The sequence below is a fragment of the Lissotriton helveticus genome, chromosome 5_1 (assembly GCF_964261635.1).
Source record: "Lissotriton helveticus chromosome 5_1, aLisHel1.1, whole genome shotgun sequence".
Lineage (NCBI taxonomy): Eukaryota > Metazoa > Chordata > Amphibia > Caudata > Salamandridae > Lissotriton > Lissotriton helveticus.
The window spans coordinates 1,649,181,749-1,649,200,795 of NC_136065.1; the positions used below are offsets into that span (position 1 = coordinate 1,649,181,749).

At 46.7% G+C, this 19,047-nt stretch overlaps 17 non-coding genes across 17 annotated transcripts; 12 read left to right on the top strand and 5 right to left on the bottom strand.

Annotated features, from left to right (window-relative positions):
• Positions 1-5,088: 5,088 nt before the first annotated feature.
• Positions 5,089-5,183, bottom strand: TRNAI-UAU (transfer RNA isoleucine (anticodon UAU)). Its single transcript has 2 exons — positions 5,146-5,183; positions 5,089-5,124 (listed from the first exon to the last, which is right to left on the bottom strand). It is a non-coding gene; the product is annotated as a tRNA-Ile (tRNA).
• Positions 5,184-5,475: 292 nt separating this feature from the next.
• On the top strand, positions 5,476-5,557 carry TRNAS-GCU (transfer RNA serine (anticodon GCU)). The gene has a single exon. It is a non-coding gene; the product is annotated as a tRNA-Ser (tRNA).
• Positions 5,558-6,146: 589 nt separating this feature from the next.
• TRNAT-UGU (transfer RNA threonine (anticodon UGU)) lies at positions 6,147-6,218 on the top strand. Its single transcript has one exon. It is a non-coding gene; the product is annotated as a tRNA-Thr (tRNA).
• A 1,542-nt stretch (positions 6,219-7,760) lies between these two features.
• Positions 7,761-7,842, top strand: TRNAS-GCU (transfer RNA serine (anticodon GCU)). Its single transcript has one exon. It is a non-coding gene; the product is annotated as a tRNA-Ser (tRNA).
• Positions 7,843-8,431: 589 nt separating this feature from the next.
• On the top strand, positions 8,432-8,503 carry TRNAT-UGU (transfer RNA threonine (anticodon UGU)). The gene has a single exon. It is a non-coding gene; the product is annotated as a tRNA-Thr (tRNA).
• Positions 8,504-9,658: 1,155 nt separating this feature from the next.
• On the bottom strand, positions 9,659-9,753 carry TRNAI-UAU (transfer RNA isoleucine (anticodon UAU)). The gene is made up of 2 exons: positions 9,716-9,753; positions 9,659-9,694 (listed from the first exon to the last, which is right to left on the bottom strand). It is a non-coding gene; the product is annotated as a tRNA-Ile (tRNA).
• A 292-nt stretch (positions 9,754-10,045) lies between these two features.
• Positions 10,046-10,127, top strand: TRNAS-GCU (transfer RNA serine (anticodon GCU)). Its single transcript has one exon. It is a non-coding gene; the product is annotated as a tRNA-Ser (tRNA).
• Positions 10,128-10,716: 589 nt separating this feature from the next.
• Positions 10,717-10,788, top strand: TRNAT-UGU (transfer RNA threonine (anticodon UGU)). The gene has a single exon. It is a non-coding gene; the product is annotated as a tRNA-Thr (tRNA).
• Positions 10,789-11,929: 1,141 nt separating this feature from the next.
• Positions 11,930-12,024, bottom strand: TRNAI-UAU (transfer RNA isoleucine (anticodon UAU)). Its single transcript has 2 exons — positions 11,987-12,024; positions 11,930-11,965 (listed from the first exon to the last, which is right to left on the bottom strand). It is a non-coding gene; the product is annotated as a tRNA-Ile (tRNA).
• A 292-nt stretch (positions 12,025-12,316) lies between these two features.
• TRNAS-GCU (transfer RNA serine (anticodon GCU)) lies at positions 12,317-12,398 on the top strand. Its single transcript has one exon. It is a non-coding gene; the product is annotated as a tRNA-Ser (tRNA).
• Positions 12,399-12,987: 589 nt separating this feature from the next.
• On the top strand, positions 12,988-13,059 carry TRNAT-UGU (transfer RNA threonine (anticodon UGU)). Its single transcript has one exon. It is a non-coding gene; the product is annotated as a tRNA-Thr (tRNA).
• A 1,141-nt stretch (positions 13,060-14,200) lies between these two features.
• TRNAI-UAU (transfer RNA isoleucine (anticodon UAU)) lies at positions 14,201-14,295 on the bottom strand. Its single transcript has 2 exons — positions 14,258-14,295; positions 14,201-14,236 (listed from the first exon to the last, which is right to left on the bottom strand). It is a non-coding gene; the product is annotated as a tRNA-Ile (tRNA).
• A 435-nt stretch (positions 14,296-14,730) lies between these two features.
• On the top strand, positions 14,731-14,812 carry TRNAS-GCU (transfer RNA serine (anticodon GCU)). The gene has a single exon. It is a non-coding gene; the product is annotated as a tRNA-Ser (tRNA).
• An 806-nt stretch (positions 14,813-15,618) lies between these two features.
• Positions 15,619-15,690, top strand: TRNAT-UGU (transfer RNA threonine (anticodon UGU)). The gene has a single exon. It is a non-coding gene; the product is annotated as a tRNA-Thr (tRNA).
• Positions 15,691-16,845: 1,155 nt separating this feature from the next.
• TRNAI-UAU (transfer RNA isoleucine (anticodon UAU)) lies at positions 16,846-16,940 on the bottom strand. Its single transcript has 2 exons — positions 16,903-16,940; positions 16,846-16,881 (listed from the first exon to the last, which is right to left on the bottom strand). It is a non-coding gene; the product is annotated as a tRNA-Ile (tRNA).
• A 292-nt stretch (positions 16,941-17,232) lies between these two features.
• Positions 17,233-17,314, top strand: TRNAS-GCU (transfer RNA serine (anticodon GCU)). Its single transcript has one exon. It is a non-coding gene; the product is annotated as a tRNA-Ser (tRNA).
• Positions 17,315-17,903: 589 nt separating this feature from the next.
• On the top strand, positions 17,904-17,976 carry TRNAT-UGU (transfer RNA threonine (anticodon UGU)). The gene has a single exon. It is a non-coding gene; the product is annotated as a tRNA-Thr (tRNA).
• Positions 17,977-19,047: the final 1,071 nt, after the last annotated feature.

Consider the following 19,047-nt stretch of genomic DNA (forward strand, 5'->3'; position numbering starts at 1 on the left):
CCAGTAATATAGCTGGATGTTGGGGAGCGCTATGCCCCCTTCGTACCAGCTTTTCACTAGTTTGTCGTATGCTATACGCGCCGGACCAGCATTCCACAGCAGGACCGTGACCAGCGCCACGATCTGTTTAAAGTATCTCGGCGGTACCAAATACGGAGTATTTTCGAGGACATAGAGGAGTCGTGGGAGGGCCATCATCTTGTAGAGAGCCGCTCTGCCCAGAAGGGTCAGGGGCAGGGTTGCCCAATATTTAACATCGGCTCGCAGGCGATCTATGGGTGGCTTCAGGTTGTTGACAAAAAACTCCGCTTCTCCACCTGCTATGACAATGCCTAAGTATTTGAAAGAGGCCGACACCGTCAGCAATGGACAGTTCGCCTGCAATGTCGGAGCCGGGCCCCTCAACGTGAATATCGTGGATTTCGACCAGTTGAGAGTGTAGCCCGACGCGCGCCCATGCGCGTCACAAAGGGCAAGCAGAGCTGGGATGCCTGTATCAGGTGCGGACATGTAGATAAGCATGTCGTCTGCATATAGCGAGACTTTGTCCTCCCATCCTTCCTCCCACGTGATGCCTGCGAACAACGACGTGGTCCTGATCTGGATGGCCAGAGGTTCCAGCACCAGTGCGAAGAGCAGGGGGGACAGGGGGCAGCCCTGTCTAGTCCCCCTGCTCAGTGGGAAGCTTGGTGATATGTGGCCGTTGGCCACCACCTGTGCCACGGGTTTCGCATACAGTAGCCGTATCCATTGTATGTATTTCGGCCCAAACCCCATACGTTCCAGTACCACGAAGAGATACTCCCACTCCACCAGATCGAATGCCATTTTGGCGTCGAGAGAGAGAATCACCGCCTGCTCCGCAAGGAGGTGCGCTCTGGCTAGTACTCCATGGACCCTTCTAAGATTCATCGCAGTGCTCCGGTGGGGCATAAAGCCCGACTGGTCAGGGTGGATCAGGGTACTGAGGTGGGGTAGCAATCGGGCAGCCAGCAGTTTAGCCAGTATCTTGGCTTCGATGTTCAGTAACGATATCGGGCGGTATGCGTTGCATTCTGTCGGGGGTTTCCCTGGCTTGGGTATCGTCACGATCGTGGCCGTGCGCTGATCTAACGGTAGTTCTAGCTTGTCCCTGCTTTCCAAGAACATGGCCAGCAATGGGGCACTGAGGTCCGGAGCCATGGACTTGTACCATTCCACCGGTATCCCGTTAGGGCCCAGAGCTTTCCCGGATTGCAACGCCTGGATTGCCAGCTGGATTTCCTCTCCCGTTGGGTCCAGTTCTAGGGTGTCTCTATCTTCCTGAGAAATGCTGGGGATGGCAAGGTCAGTGAGTGTCGCCGTCGCCATTTGTCTAGTGACTCTCCGTTCTGGTGTATACACTGCCCGATAGTGTCGTGCTAGTTCGCAAACTATTTCTTCTGGGTGTATCAGTGTTCGCCCCTCCTCTGTGTTGAGTTTCTGAATGCCTCTAGCCCCAGTCCCTCTCCTGTCCAGCCACGCAAGCATACGGCCCGCTTTGTCGCCTACGTCGTAAATTCTATGTCTAGTGTTCGCGATATAACCCTTTTCGGTCGTTTTGAGGTGCGCCAGGTGTTGTTGTTGCCTAAGCATGAGGGTGTGCGTCGTGGATGGGGACGGATCTGACATATGTGCTTGGTTGGCCAATTCGAGCGCCAGTTCCAGGTCTGTGAGGACCTTCCGTGAGTCTCGTTTGTGACCCGTAATTGCTGCAATGGCCGCCCCCCTGAGGACTGTTTTGTACGCCTCCCATAGGGTTGAGGGTGATTCCACCGAGCCCGTGTTTTCAGCAAAGTACTGCGTGGTTACCAGTTGAAGCCTTTTTCTAATCTTGGGGATTTTCAGAAAGTTGGGGTAGATAGGGTAAATTCGGGCCTTCCGTGTACCCCCAGCGGTGAGTGTTAGGACAACCGGAGAATTATCTGAGATACCCCTGGGTAGTGTGTCCACCCTGTCCACCATGTCCAGTCCCAGTCCCAGGGCCATGAAGTAGTCTATGCGAGAAAGGCTATTGTGTACCGCTGAATAATAGGTGTATGTAGTGGTCTCGGCGTTCAGCTGTCGCCAGAGGTCCACGAGACCCAGGGCTTCCGCAAAGTCCGACAGTGGAGCTGTACCGCGTGGCCGGGTTCTAGAGGGAAAGGTGTCCACTATCGGGTCCATGACTGCATTGAAGTCCCCCCCAACAATTGTTGCACCATCAGGGAGATCTAGAAGGAATTTGCCCAGTGCCGGAAGGGCCACAGAGTGTAGGGCTGGGGGAATATATACTGATACTACATTTAGAGCCCTGCCCTCCCACTGCCCATGTACCGCGGCAAAGCGACCCTGGTCATCTTCCACCCGGCGTGTTACTATAAAGGGGGATGACTTTCTCATCAGTATGCCCGTTCCCCTGGAGCCAGATGTGAAGTCGGCATGCACAGCCATCGTGTAGCCTCTCCTGTCTAGGGCCTTGCAGGTGGACCCTGTGAGGTGGGTTTCCTGTAGGAGTATTATATCTGGGTTTTGCCGTTTTATGGCCTGTAGGACTAAGCCTCTCTTAATTTTGTCCCCCAGGCCCCGGACATTCCATGTCAGTATGCGTAGTGGGGGAACCTTCCCGGCCGTGGAGGAGCCCTCGGCGGGCGTGTGATTAAGCGGCCTGGCCATTAAGGAGATGAGGGAATGTTGCACACGACGTGTGCTGTGGCGGAGCCCATGCGCCGGCGTGTGTCGTGCTGTGGAGGAGACATACTGATGTCGGGGTAATAGCACATTGTAGGTGGTGAGCGATGACTACAAACAAAATTAAACAGTTCAACTCGAAAACTTCGATCCCATCCCCCCTCCCTGCTACCCTGCTCCACGGACAATTCCCCGCCCGCTTCCCCAACTGTGCAGAGTGCTTTTGCCCTCCCCCATACATCTTACTTGCTCGTGGGGTTGGTGAGTCCCCTTCGGGCACTGCCTGTGCCCACCCTACTCAGCTTTGTCCGAGCCACGGCATCCGCGGCCCACACAGTCTCGAAGTCTATGTAGTACAGTGTCATACCGGAGCCGATTGTCCAGAGTCCAAAGGGTCTCTCTCAAGGTCCGATTCTATTTCCTCTCCGCCTCTCTGCAGCGGCTGCTGGGAAGACAGGCTGGGCGGCGACCTCTCAGGACGATGTCGCGGTCGGTCACGCTGTGAGCGGTGTCTCTGCCCCGCAGGTCTCCAGCCGTCCAGCCACTCCTGCGCTACCTCAGGTGTGTCGAAGAACCAAGTCTTTCCCTCCGCCACTATCCGCAGTTTAGCGGGGAACATCATGGAGTATGGCAGTTCTCTGTCACGTAGCGCTTTCTTAACCTCCGTGAAAGATTTGCGTCGTCTTGCCACTTCCGCCGTATAATCCGGGAAAAAGGCTAGGGTTGCATTTTGAATCCGTACTGGTGGCGAGTTCCTTGCTGCCTGTAAAATTGCGTCTCTATCTCTGAAGTTGAAGAGCCGGGCCAGTACTGGCCGTGGCGCTGCCCCCGTCTTGGGAGGGCCTCCCGGCACCCTATGCGCCCTCTCCACCGAGAAGAAGTGAGATAGACCTTTGGGTTGGAGTTTGCTTTTGATAAGGTCCTCTATATAAAGGTCCATCGCCCCCTTCCCCTCCGTTTCTGGAAGCCCAAGGATACGGACGTTGTTGCGTCGCGAACGCCCTTCCTGGTCGTCCAGCTTGTCGTGCAGGAGCTTGGTTACTTTCTGCATCTTTTCCATGGCCACCTGGAGCTCTGAAGTGTCTTCCACCAGTGACTTAGTGACCACTTCCACCTGCGACACCCTCTCCGCCATTTTGTGAAAGTCAGCTCGCAGCAGGGAGACTTCCGAGGAGATGGCGCCCACCGTGGTTTTCACCTCCGAGAGCGTTTTCATGATATCCTCCAGCGTTATTTTGGTAGGTTTCTCCGCATCCTGGGCTTGTCCCGAAGAAGGGCGCCCCGTGGTCTGTTGTTGACTCTGGTGGCCATAGGCGAACTTGTCCAGTTTGGCCTGCGTAGATCCACTCCTGAGGCCTTTGCCCGCCATAGTGTTAAGATTTGCCAGGTTCGAGGCTTCGCCGTGCGTCGGAGTGAACCGTTGGAGTCGGGAACAGCAGAGCGGTGGGTGGGTGGTGGGCTGAGTGTTCCTGTCTGCTGACCGCTGAGCCCCAGTGGCCTCTCGTGTGGGTGCCGGGAAAGTTGCCGTTGGTTCCGAGTTGGTGCCCCTGGTGGTTTTCTCCCGGGCTGGGGCGGTTACTGCGACCTCTCCCTACGTTTGCAGTGCCGCTCCGCCCTGCACGGCCACCACAGATGATTTTGGGGTCCGAGCACTGTCAGCCGCCCCCCTCACAGGCCGCCGGGTTACTGCCTCTGCGTTGGCGTCGTTAGGTGTGGTCGGCAAAATGCAGACCTTCTCTGTGCTCCCGCGCAGGTGGCCGGAGTGGCGTCGTCCCCCCGGGGCACCGGCATTCTGGACCGTAAATATGCAGCGGTAGCAGTGTCTGCTGTTACCTCCCAGGTGCGCGGGGGCTGCTGGTGGCCGCCGAGGCGTTCCCGGCCCGCTAGGCCTTCGCGGGGGGGGGCGGAGGTTGTACCAGGATGGGGGCGCCGTGTCGTGCGGCCAGGGCACCAACCTGTGCGTCGCTGCAGTCCCGTTTGGTGGTGGCGGCAGTCCGCGCGCCTGCGGATGGTGGTTGCAAGAGTGTCAGGCTAGCTTGGGACCGCCCGGCTGGCGTCCGGGTGTGTTCACTCCTTCCGGCCGGGCCGCGCTTCCGCCCGGGCCCGGGTATCACGAAAGGCCGGTGGTGCTCTTCTGGCTACAGGCCCCAAGTCGCCAGACGATGTAACTCGGGCTCCGGTGCTCCGATCTGTTCCAACGTTGGACCGGTGACACCGCCGAAGCTCGGGACTCGAACGCCGCCGCTTCAGGTGCGCTAGTTAGCGGATTTGTGTGCCGGATAGATTAAAGGCTGCAATGCCCTCGGGAGCTCTCACTTCAAGCGGCCGCCATGTTCGGCTGCTAGCCACGCCCCCTTAATCTTTACTTTTAGTGAAATGGTTTAGGAAAAACCAGTAAGCTGCTCCAGGTGAGGCTTGAACTCACAACCTCGGCATGCCTCAATGCAAGTACTGCTGTATAAGTACCGCGCGCTAACCGATTGTGCCACTGGAGCTCACTGTTCTCATATCTCCCCAGTTGAGCCATCTAGAGCTGACCAAGTAGATACTGGCACTGCTCCCTTATTCACTGTGCAAGATCGACTCACATGCTAGCATGTTATCATGACTATTAAAAACTACAGTCCTAATGAAACAGATTTGATAATTCTGCTATATCATGTGCTCTGTCTATTGAACACCACATACATTTGCCAGTTCTGACACAGTCTAGGAGAAACTTATGATTATTAGTAATTAGCACATAGTAAGAATTTCCTAAAAAATGAAACATAGTCACCTAAGGCAGACGAGGTGGCCGAGTGGTTAAGGCGATGGACTGCTAATCCATTGTGCTCTGCACGCGTGGGTTCGAATCCCACCTTCGTCGGAACGCCATCAGACACTCTTTTGAAGGTGGGCATGTCTCGTAGTACAATTACACTCTCTTTCAAGACACAGCCATAATCCACTAGAAGGGCCCAACTGACTATTCCATTTTGGCAATTATGTCAAATAAAGGGAAGTGTTTTGTGCTTAATTGAAATTAGATCTTTCATGAAGTGTCCAGAGGATTGCCTTTCCCTCACTCCTGGCCTTCTAACCAGTTTGGATAGATAGACTGATAAGAAAGCAGCTCTTACTCCTAAAGTTTCAGCCATCTCAAGTGTATGACTGTTGACATATGTCTGCCCCACAGAGACAGATCACTTCTAATAAGTGAGTTCTCTATCTGTCACTGATTGCGGACATACTAACTAGAGCTATCAGTATGGTCATAAATGTGAATACTCTTATGTTCTCAAATCAAAATGGAGTTTTTCCTACTTCCAAGAAAAGTGTCTTAAGCATGCTCTTCAATTTGTGCACGCATGTAGACATTCAAATGGAACTGCATTTCCATACAGAGTCTCAAAATCATAGATATCTTCATACCGCAGTAAGAATACATGAAGCGATTTACATACTGAAGGCAGGCTGGCCTTGTAGCTCAGTGGCAGAGCACTGGTCTTGTAAACCAGGGGTCATGAGTTCAAGCCTCATCAGGGCCTTTTTATATGTGAGTTTCTGTATGTTGTTTCCAAGTCATTCTTTCTAGGAGTCACACCTTGTCTTAAGTTTGCTTATTGACAAGCTTCCCTTTCCTGCTTTCATCGTATCAAGAAGACTTCATGAAAACCAGTGAACCATAAACTATTGCCTCACCCCTTCCGATCGCCTGACGAACGCCTGACAAACGCCATTCTCACCCCGCCGGGCAAAGCCAAATAAGCCATGCATATTTGAAGTTCCTTTGAAAGTCAGAGCGAGGACTATGACCTCTGTTCCGACTGAGTCTGCATCCACAGAAAGGATGAAATAAGGATCTAGAAATTTCACCAAGGAGATGTGAACTTCATCCCCCGTAAAATACTTTTCCTCCCAGATGCCCCGGCTCTTAGTCAAATGAGGTTAATCTTGAAAACCCCACCCCCACTAACCATAAATATCCGACTCTCCTGCTGTCCATTCAAATGATACAAGGTATCTTGTACATAGAGAGAATGTGAGAAAAAGCAGAATCGCTTCATAGATTTGGTGACCTTGGAAGGGTCGGCTGGATAAAGAAGTGAACCTGATTTCGGGAAAAGGAGTATCGTGATGGGGATGAGGAAAAGAGAACATGGACCACATTCACAAGTTAGAGAAATAAATGTAATAGGTTGAATGGTTTTAAAAAGTTAACTTTGAGCATGAATTGTGTTTTTTAAACTGCAAAGAATTAAAAAATCAATGTGGGATTGGAGGCACAATCTGAGCAGAAAGCACCATAAGCTGCTATGGTGCAACTCTTATGTTGACTAGAAACATTAATATGATGACGCTCTTCTTTTGATATGTCTTTCAGTTAAATTGTATTGTAAGTAGCTGATACAGCACTGTTTGCAGCTCCTCAGTATATGGTTATCCCGTGACAACAATGTTTTCATCATATTTATTATTCTACAAATGTATTTTTAAATGCACTGATGTGGTGTTTGCATGCTATGCAAGACGGCAAATCATGGAATGTTTATAAGGAGCATCGAATAGGATTGTGATATTTGCACCTGGAAGAGTCGGACACGCAGATCCTGAAAAGAAGTAAAGACTCTCTAGCAAGGGCTGTCTTTACCCTGAGTTAAATCTTTACTTTTAGTGAAATGGTTTATGAAAAACCAGTAAGCTGCTCCAGGTGAGGCTCGAACTCACAACCTCGGCATGCCTAAATGCAAGTACTGCTGTAAAAGTACCGCGCGCTAACCCATTGCGCCACTGGAGCTCACTGTTCTCATACCTCCCCAGTTGAGCCATCTAGAGCTGACCAAGTAGATACTGGCACTGCTCCCTTATTCACTGTGCAAGATCGACTCACATGCTAGCATGTTATCATGACTATTAAAAACTACAGTCCTAATGGAACAGATTTGATAATTCTGCTATATCATGTGCTCTGTCTATTGAACACCGCATACATTTGCCAGTTCTGACACAGTCTAGGAGAAACATATGATTATTTGTAATTAGCACATAGTAAGAATTTCCTAAAAAATGAAACATAGTCACCAAAGGCAGACGAGGTGGCCGAGTGGTTAAGGCGATGGACTGCTAATCCATTGTGCTCTGCACGCGTGGGTTCGAATCCCACCTTCGTCGGAACGCCATCAGACACTCTTTTGAAGGTGGGCATGTCTCGTAGTACAATTACACTCTCTTTCAAGACACAGCCATAATCTACTAGAAGGGCCCAACTGACTATTCCATTTTGGCAATTATGTCAAATTAAGGGAAGTGTTTTGTGCTTAATTGAAATTAGATCTTTCATGAAGTGTCCAGAGGATTGCCTTTCCCTCACTCCTGGCCTTCTAACCAGTTTGGATAGATAGACTGATAAGAAAGCAGCTCTTACTCCTAAAGTTTCAGCCATCTCAAGTGTATGACTGTTGACATATGTCTGCCCCACAGAGACAGATCACTTCTAATAAGTGAGTTCTCTATCTGTCACTGATTGCGGACATACTAACTAGAGCTATCAGTATGGTCATAAATGTGAATACTCTTATGTTCTCAAATCAAAATGGAGTTTTTCCTACTTCCAAGAAAAGTGTCTTAAGCATGCTCTTCAATTTGTGCACGCATGTAGACATTCAAATGCAACTGCATTTCCATACAGAGTCTCAAAATCATAGATATCTTCATACTGCAGTAAGAATACATGAAGCGATTTACATACTGAAGGCAGGCTGGCCTTGTAGCTCAGTGGCAGAGCACTGGTCTTGTAAACCAGGGGTCATGAGTTCAAGCCTCATCAAGGCCTTCTTATATGTGAGTTTCTGTATGTTGTTTCCAAGTCATTCTTTCTAGGAGTCACACCTTGTCTTAAGTTTGCTTATTGACAAGCTTCCCTTTCCTGCTTTCATCGTCTCAAGAAGACTTCATGAAAACCATTGAACCATGAACTATTGCCTCACCCCTTTCTATCGCCTGACGAACGCCTGACAAACGCCATTCTCACCCCGCCGGGCAAAGACAAATAAGCCATGCATATTTGAAGTTCCTTTGAAAGTCAGAGCGAGGACTATGACCTCTGTTCCGAATGAGTCTGCATCCACAGAAAGGATGAAATAAGGATCTAGAAATTTCACCAAGGAGATGTGAACTTCATCCCCCTTAAAATACTTTTCCTCCTGGATGCCCCGGCTCTTAGTCAAATGGGGTTAATCTTCAAAACCCCACCCCCACTAACCATAAATATCCGACTCTCCTGCTGTCCATTCAAATGATACAAGGTATCTTGTACATAGAGAGAATGTGAGAAAAAGCAGAATCGCTTCATAGATTTGGTGACCTTGGAAGGGTCGGCTGGATAAAGAAGTGAACCTGATTTCGGGAAAAGGAGTATCGTGATGGGGATGAGGAAAAGAGAACATGGACCACATTCACAAGTTAGAGAAATAAATGTAATAGGTTGAATGGTTTTAAAAAGTTCACTTTGAGCACGAATTGTGTTTTTTAAACTGCAAAGAATTAAAAAATCAATGTGGGATTGGAGGCACAATCTGAGCAGAAAGCACCATAAGCTGCTATGGTGTAACTCTTATGTTGACTAGAAACATTAATATGATGACGCTCTTCTTTTGATATGTCTTTCAGTTAAATTGTATTGTAAGTAGCTGATACGGCACTGTTTGCAGCTCCTCAGTATACGGTTATCCCGTGACAACAATGTTTTCATCATATTTATTATTCTACAAATGTATTTTTAAATGCACTGATGTGGTGTTTGCATGCTATGCAAGACGGCACATCATGGAATGTTTATAAGAAGCATCGAATAGGATTGTGATATTTGCACCTGGAAGAGTCGGACACGCAGATCTTGAAAAGAAGTAAAGGCTCTCTAGCAAGGGCTGTCTTTACCCTGAGTTTAATCTTTACTTTTAGTGAAATGGTTTATGAAAAACCAGTAAGCTGCTCCAGGTGAGGCTCAAACTCACAACCTCGGCATGCCTCAATTCAAGTACTGCTGTATAAGTACCGCACGCTAACCGATTGCGCCACTGGAGATCACTGTTCTCATATCTCCCCAGTTGAGCCATCTAGAGCTGACCAAGTAGATACTGGCACTGCTCCCTTATTCACTGTGCAAGATCGACTCACATGCTAGCATGTTATCATGACTATTAAAAACTACAGTCCTAATGGAACAGATTTGATAATTCTGCTATATCATGTGCTCTGTCTATTGAACACCACATACATTTGCCAGTTCTGACACAGTCTAGGAGAAACATATGATTATTTGTAATTAGCACATAGTAAGAATTTCCTAAAAAATTAAACATAGTCACCTAAGGCAGACGAGGTGGCCGAGTGGTTAAGGCGATGGACTGCTAATCCATTGTGCTTTGCACGCGTGCGTTTGAATCCCACCTTCGTCGCAACGCCATCAGACACTCTTTTGAAGGTGGGCATGTCTCGTAGTACAATTACACTCTCTTTCAAGACACAGCCATAATCCACTAGAAGGGCCCAACTGACTATTCCATTTTGGCAATTATGTCAAATAAAGGGAAGTGTTTTGTGCTTAATTGAAATTAGATCTTTCATGAAGTGTCCAGAGGATTGCCTTTCCCTCACTCCTGGCCTTCTAACCAGTTTGGATAGATAGACTGATAAGAAAGCAGCTCTTACTCCTAAAGTTTCAGCCATCTCAAGTGTATGACTGTTGACATATGTCTGCCCCACAGAGACAGATCACTTCTAATAAGTGAGTTCTCTATCTGTCACTGATTGCGGACATACTAACTAGAGCTATCAGTATGGTCATAAATGTGAATACTCTTATGTTCTCAAATAAAAATGGAGTTTTTCCTTCTTCCAAGAAAAGTGTCTTAAGCATGCTCTTCAATTTGTGAACGCATGTAGACATTCAAATGCAACTGCATTTCCATACAGAGTCTCAAAATCATAGATATCTTCATACCGCAGTAAGAATACATGAAGCGATTTACATACTGCAGGCAGGCTGGCCTTGTAGCTCAGTGGCAGAGCACTGGTCTTGTAAACCAGGGTTCATGAGTTCAAGCCTCATCAGGGCCTTTTTATATGTGAGTTTCTGTATATTGTTTCCAAGTTATTCTTTCTAGGAGTCACACCTTGTCTTAAGTTTGCTTATTGACAAGCTTCCCTTTCCTGCTTTCATCGTATCAAGAAGACTTCATGAAAACCATTGAACCATAAACTATTGCCTCACCCCTTCCGATCGCCTGACAAACGCCATTCTCACCCTGCCGGGCAAAGCCAAATAAGCCAAGCATATTTGAAGTTCCTTTGAAAGTCAGAGCGAGGACTATGACCTCTGTTCCGACTGAGTCTGCATCCACAGAAAGGATAAAATAAGGATCTAGAAATTTCACCAAGGAGATGTGAACTTCATCCCCCTTAAAATACTTTTCCTCCCAGATGCCCCGGCTCTTAGTCAAATGAGGTTAGTCTTCAAAACCCCACCCCCACTAACCATAAATATCCGACTCTCCTGCTGTCCATTCAAATGATACAAGGTATCTTGTACATAGAGAGAATGTGAGAAAAAGCAGAATCGCTTCATAGATTTGGTGACCTTGGAAGGGTCGGCTGGATAAAGAAGTGAACCTGATTTGGGGAAAAGGAGTATCGTGATGGGGATGAGGAAAAGAGAACATGGACCACATTCACAAGTTAGAGAAATAAATGTAATAGGTTGAATGGTTTTAAAAAAGTTAACTTAGAGCATGAATTGTGTCTTTTAAACTGCAAAGAATTAAAAAATCAGTGTGGGATTGGAGGCACAATCTGAGCAGAAAGCACCATAAGCTGCTATGGTGCAACTCTTATGTTGACTAGAAAAATATGATGACGCTCTTCTTTTGATATGTCTTTCAGTTAAATTGTATTGTAAGTAGCTGATACAGCACTGTTTGCAGCTCCTCAGTATATGGTTATCCCGTGACAACAATGTTTTCATCATATTTATTATTCTACAAATGTATTTTTAAATGCACTGATGTGGTGTTTGCATGCTATGCAAGACGGCACATCATGGAATGTTTATAAGGAGCATCGAATAGGATTGTGATATTTGCACCTGGAAGAGTCGGACACGCAGATCCTGAAAATAAGTAAAGACTCTCTAGCAAGGGCCGTCTTTACCCTGAGTTTAATCTTTACTTTTAGTGAAATGGTTTATGAAAAACCAGTAAGCTGCTCCAGGTGAGGCTCGCACTCACAACCTCGGCATGCCTCAATGCAAGTACTGCTGTATAAGTACCGCGCGCTAACCGATTGCACCACTGGAGCTCACTGTTCTCATATCTCCCCAGTTGAGCCATCTAGAGCTGACCAAGTAGATACTGGCACTGCTCCCTTATTCACTGTGCAAGATCGACTCACATGCTAGCATGTTATCATGACTATTAAAAACTACAGTCCTAATGGAACAGATTTGAGAATTCTGCTATATCATGTGCTCTATCTATTGAACACCACATACATTTGCCAGTTCTGACACAGTCTAGGAGAAACATATGATTATTTGTAATTAGCACATAGTAAGAATTTCCTAAAAAATGAAACATAGTCACCTAAGGCAGATGAGGTGGCCGAGTGGTTAAGGCGATGGACTGCTAATCCATTGTGCTCTGCACGCGTGCGTTTGAATCCCACCTTCGTCGCAACGCCATCAGACACTCTTTTGAAGGTGGGCATGTCTCGTAGTACAATTACACTCTCTTTCAAGACACAGCCATAATCCACTAGAAGGGCCCAACTGACTATTCCATTTTGGCAATTATGTCAAATAAAGGGAAGTGTTTTGTGCTTAATTGAAATTAGATCTTTCATGAAGTGTCCAGAGGATTGCCTTTCCCTCACTCCTGGCCTTCTAACCAGTTTGGATAGATAGACTGATAAGAAAGCAGCTCTTACTCCTAAAGTTTCAGCCATCTCAAGTGTATGACTGTTGACATATGTCTGCCCCACAGAGACAGATCACTTCTAATAAGTGAGTTCTCTATCTGTCACTGATTGCGGACATACTAACTAGAGCTATCAGTATGGTCATAAATGTGAATACTCTTATGTTCTCAAATAAAAATGGAGTTTTTCCTTCTTCCAAGAAAAGTGTCTTAAGCATGCTCTTCAATTTGTGAACGCATGTAGACATTCAAATGCAACTGCATTTCCATACAGAGTCTCAAAATCATAGATATCTTCATACCGCAGTAAGAATACATGAAGCGATTTACATACTGCAGGCAGGCTGGCCTTGTAGCTCAGTGGCAGAGCACTGGTCTTGTAAACCAGGGTTCATGAGTTCAAGCCTCATCAGGGCCTTTTTATATGTGAGTTTCTGTATATTGTTTCCAAGTTATTCTTTCTAGGAGTCAAACCTTGTCTTAAGTTTGCTTATTGACAAGCTTCCCTTTCCTGCTTTCATCGTATCAAGAAGACTTCATGAAAACCATTGAACCATAAACTATTGCCTCACCCCTTCCGATCGCCTGACAAACGCCATTCTCACCCTGCCGGGCAAAGCCAAATAAGCCAAGCATATTTGAAGTTCCTTTGAAAGTCAGAGCGAGGACTATGACCTCTGTTCCGACTGAGTCTGCATCCACAGAAAGGATAAAATAAGGATCTAGAAATTTCACCAAGGAGATGTGAACTTCATCCCCCTTAAAATACTTTTCCTCCCAGATGCCCCGGCTCTTAGTCAAATGAGGTTAGTCTTCAAAACCCCACCCCCACTAACCATAAATATCCGACTCTCCTGCTGTCCATTCAAATGATACAAGGTATCTTGTACATAGAGAGAATGTGAGAAAAAGCAGAATCGCTTCATAGATTTGGTGACCTTGGAAGGGTCGGCTGGATAAAGAAGTGAACCTGATTTGGGGAAAAGGAGTATCGTGATGGTGATGAGGAAAAGAGAACATGGACCACATTCACAAGTTAGAGAAATAAATGTAATAGGTTGAATGGTTTTAAAAAAGTTAACTTAGAGCATGAATTGTGTCTTTTAAACTGCAAAGAATTAAAAAATCAATGTGGGATTGGAGGCACAATCTGAGCAGAAAGCACCATAAGCTGCTATGGTGCAACTCTTATGTTGACTAGAAAAATATGATGACGCTCTTCTTTTGATATGTCTTTCAGTTAAATTGTATTGTAAGTAGCTGATACAGCACTGTTTGCAGCTCCTCAGTATATGGTTATCCCGTGACAACAATGTTTTCATCATATTTATTATTCTACAAATGTATTTTTAAATGCACTGATGTGGTGTTTGCATGCTATGCAAGACGGCACATCATGGAATGTTTATAAGGAGCATCGAATAGGATTGTGATATTTGCACCTGGAAGAGTCGGACACGCAGATCCTGAAAAGAAGTAAAGACTCTCTAGCAAGGGCCGTCTTTACCCTGAGTTTAATCTTTACTTTTAGTGAAATGGTTTATGAAAAACCAGTAAGCTGCTCCAGGTGAGGCTCGCACTCACAACCTCGGCATGCCTCAATGCAAGTACTGCTGTATAAGTACCGCGCGCTAACCGATTGCGCCACTGGAGCTCACTGTTCTCATATCTCCCCAGTTGAGCCATCTAGAGCTGACCAAGTAGATACTGGCACTGCTCCCTTATTCACTGTGCAAGATCGACTCACATGCTAGCATGTTATCATGACTATTAACCCGTTTAGAGCGTCGAACGTTCAGCGCCCAGTGCTGAACGTTCGAATAACGGGTGGGGCCGCGTCGGCCAACGGACGTGCGCAGCACTACCAAGGTAGTGCACTCGACGACCGTTGGCCGACGGCAGCGCTTAAGGGGTTAAAAACTACAGTCCTAATGGAACAGATTTGAGAATTCTGCTATATCATGTGCTCTATCTATTGAACACCACATACATTTGCCAGTTCTGACACAGTCTAGGAGAAACATATGATTATTTGTAATTAGCACATAGTAAGAATTTCCTAAAAAATGAAACATAGTCACCTAAGGCAGATGAGGTGGCCGAGTGGTTAAGGCGATGGACTGCTAATCCATTGTGCTCTGCACGCGTGGTTTCGAATCCCACCTTCGTCGGAACGCCATCAGACACTCTTTTCAAGGTGGGCATGTCTCGTAGTACAATTACACTCTCTTTCAAGACACAGCCATAATCCACTAGAAGGGCCCAACTGACTATTCCATTTTGGCAATTATGTCAAATTAAGGGAAGAGTTTTGTGCTTAATTGAAATTAGATCTTTCATGAAGTGTCCAGAGGATTGCCTTTCCCTCACTCCTGGCCTTCTAACCAGTTTGGATAGTTAGACTGATAAGAAAGCAGCTCTTACTCCTAAAGTTTCAGCCATCTCAAGTGTATGACTGTTGACACTTCCTTCTCCTACTTAGCGGCCAAGACCTGGAATTCCCTCCCCACCCACCTCCGCCTCACACAGAACCACCTCTCCTTCAGGAAACAACTTAAAACTTGGATATTATAGATAGATATAAAGCTCCCCCCCTCCCTCAAGCGCCTTGAGACCCTCTGGGTGAGTAGTGCGCTATATAAATTCAAACTTGACTTGACTTGACTTGACTTGACTTGACATATGTCTGCCCCACAGAGACAGATCACTTCTAATAAGTGAGTTCTCTATCTGTCACTGATTGCGGACATACTAACTAGAGCTATCAGTATGGTCATAAATGTGAATACTCTTATGTTCTCAAATCAAAATGGAGTTTTTCCTACTTCCAAGAAAAGTGTCTTAAGCATGCTCTTCAATTTGTGCACGCATGTAGACATTCAAATGCAACTGCATTTCCATACAGAGTCTCAAAATCATAGATATCTTCATACCGCAGTAAGAATACATGAAGCGATTTACATACTGCAGGCAGGCTGGCCTTGTAGCTCAGTGGCAGAGCACTGGTCTTGTAAACCAGGGGTCATGAGTTCAAGCATCATCAGGGCCTTTTTATATGTGAGTTTCTGTATGTTGTTTCCAAGTCATTCTTTCTAGGAGTCACACCTTGTCTTAAGTTTGCTTATTGACAAGCTTCCCTTTCCTGCTTTCATCGTATCAAGAAGACTTCATGAAAACCATTGAACCATAAACTATTGCCTCACCCCTTCCGATCGCCTGACGAACGCCTGACAAACGCCATTGTCACCCAGCCGGGCAAAGCCAAATAAGCCATGCATATTTGAAGTTCCTTTGAAAGTCAGAGCGAGGACTATGACCTCTGTTCCGACTGAGTCTGCATCCACAGAAAGGATGAAATAAGGATCTAGAAATTTCACCAAGGAGATGTGAACTTCATCCCCCTTAAAATACTTTTCCTCCCAGATGCCCCGGCTCTTAGTCAAATGAGGTTAATCTTCAAAACCCCACCCCCACTAACCATAAATATCCGACTCTCCTGCTGTCCATTCAAATGATACAAGGTATCTTGTACATAGAGAGAATGTGAGAAAAAGCAGAATCGCTTCATAGATTTGGTGACCTTGGAAGGGTCGGCTGGATAAAGAAGTGAACCTGATTTCGGGAAAAGGAGTATCGTGATGGGGATGAGGAAAAGAGAACATGGACCACATTCACAAGTTAAAGAAATAAATGTAATAGGTTGAATGGTTTTAAAAAGTTAACTTTGAGCATGAATTGTGTTTTTTAAACTGCAAAGAATTAAAAAATCAATGTGGGATTGGAGGCACAATCTGAGCAGATAGCACCATAAGCTGCTATGGTGCAACTCTTATGTTGACTAGAAACATTAATATGATGACGCTCTTCTTTTGATATGTCTTTCAGTTAAATTGTATTGTAAGTAGCTGATACAGCACTGTTTGCAGCTCCTCAGTATATGGTTATCCCGTGACAACAATGTTTTCATCATATTTATTATTCTACAAATGTATTTTTAAATGCACTGATGTGGTGTTTGCATGCTATGCACGACGGCACATCATGGAATGTTTATAAGGAGCATCGAATAGGATTGTGATATTTGCACCTGGAAGAGTCGGACACGCAGATCCTGAAAAGAAGTAAAGACTCCCTAGCAAGGGCCGTCTTTACCCTGAGTTTAATCTTTACTTTTAGTGAAATGGTTTATGAAAAACCAGTAAGCTGCTCCAGGTGAGGCTCGAACTCACAACCTCGGCATGCCTCAATGCAAGTACTGCTGTATAAGTACCGCGCGCTAACCGATTGTGCCACTGGAGCTCACTGTTCTCATATCTCCCCAGTTGAGCCATCTAGAGCTGACCAAGTAGATACTGGCACTGCTCCCTTATTCACTGTGCAAGATCGACTCACATGCTAGCATGTTATCATGACTATTAAAAACTACAGTCCTAATGAAACAGATTTGATAATTCTGCTATATCATGTGCTCTGTCTATTGAACACCACATACATTTGCCAGTTCTGACACAGTCTAGGAGAAACTTATGATTATTAGTAATTAGCACATAGTAAGAATTTCCTAAAAAATGAAACATAGTCACCTAAGGCAGACGAGGTGGCCGAGTGGTTAAGGCGATGGACTGCTAATCCATTGTGCTCTGCACGAGTGGGTTCGAATCCCACCTTCGTCGGAACGCCATCAGACACTCTTTTGAAGGTGGGCATGTCTCGTAGTACAATTACACTCTCTTTCAAGACACAGCCATAACCCACTAGAAGGGCCCAACTGACTATTCCATTTTGGCAATTATGTCAAATTAAGGGAAGTGTTTTGTGCTTAATTGAAATTAGATCTTTCATGAAGTGTCCAGAGGATTGCCTTTCCCTCACTCCTGGCCTTCTAACCAGTTTGGATAGTTAGACTGATAAGAAAGCAGCTCTTACTCCTAAAGTTTCAGCCATCTCAAGTGTATGACTGTTGACATATGTCTGCCCCACAGAGACAGATCACTTCTAATAAGTGAGTTCTCTATCTGTCACTGATTGCGGACATACTAACTAGAGCTATCAGTATGGTCATAAATGTGAATACTCAAATGTTCTCAAATCAAAATGGAGTTTTTCCTACTTCCAAGAAAAGTGTCTTAAGCATGCTCTTCAATTTGTGCACGCATGTAGACATTCAAATGCAACTGCATTTCCATACAGAGTCTCAAAATCATAGATATCTTCATACCGCAGTAAGAATACATGAAGCGATTTACATACTGCAGGCAGGCTGGCCTTGTAGCTCAGTGGCAGAGCACTGGTCTTGTAAACCAGGGGGTCATGAGTTCAAGCCTCATCAGGGCCTTTTTAGGTTTCGCTGGAGGGCGGAGCTCTTAGCTCCGCCTCCAGAGAAATCTCTTGATTTCAGTAAGGAAAATGGAATACGCCCCCCTGTCCCATTGGCTAGCTCCATAAATGGAGGCTAGCCATTGGAACAGAGATCTGTCCGTCAAGGCCGGACCAGATTCGGGGGCGTTCCCGAGATTTTTTCCCAGGGCGGAGTTACGTTTTTTCCGTTCCCTCCCCTTTCACTGAAAGTCTGTCCATTCCCGCCCCCTCCGTGTGCCTTTCCGCCCCCCCCTCGCTGTCCTGTGCACGTTTCCCGCCGTCCGTGTCCTCTCCCGCCCCCTCCCGCCGTCCGTGTCCACTCCCGCCCCCTCCCGCCGTCCGTGTCCTCTCCCGCCCCCTCCCGCCGTCCGTGTCCACTCCCGCCCCCTCCCGCCGTCCGTGTCCTCTCCCGCCCCCTCCCGCCGTCCGTGTCCTCTCCCGCCCCCTCCCGCCGTCCGTTCCACAGGTTCCGCAGTGGAGAAACTGTCAAAAACGGCAGCTCCCATTAAGAGTGGTCAGAGCCGCATTTGTGATCCTGCAGAGAGATAAAGTGCACTGATAAGAGAAAGAACCTGGTCCCAGGGCACTGGCAATGGCCTGAGAGAGAGACCCGGGTAACACTGGAAGAAAATGCCGATCGACACCCGGGGAATCCCCAGAGACCCCGGGGAATACACACGCAATCTGCACCATTGGGACGGTACTGGAAGAATCTGCACAACAAGACCTCAAGCAGCCCTAAAGCAGGATCTCCTAGCTGGACATCGTCCAGGGTAAATCATTGTGACACTGGCAAAGTTAAATTACAAAGGGACGCTCTCCAGAGACGAGAGAAACTTCTTCGGGTTGGAGATCCATGGAGAAGGCCACGGCGAGAAGCCACAAGCAAGGAAGACATCAGCACCTCTTGTATAGTAAGGTCAGTGAAAACTTCTATCACGAATTTAGGAAGTGGGCAGCAGTGCAGGAAGTAGGTCGGAAAAGTTGGGTAAGTCCCTAGTACAGCGTCTCCCAAACTGTGTGTGGTAACTCGATTTGTGGTGAGTCG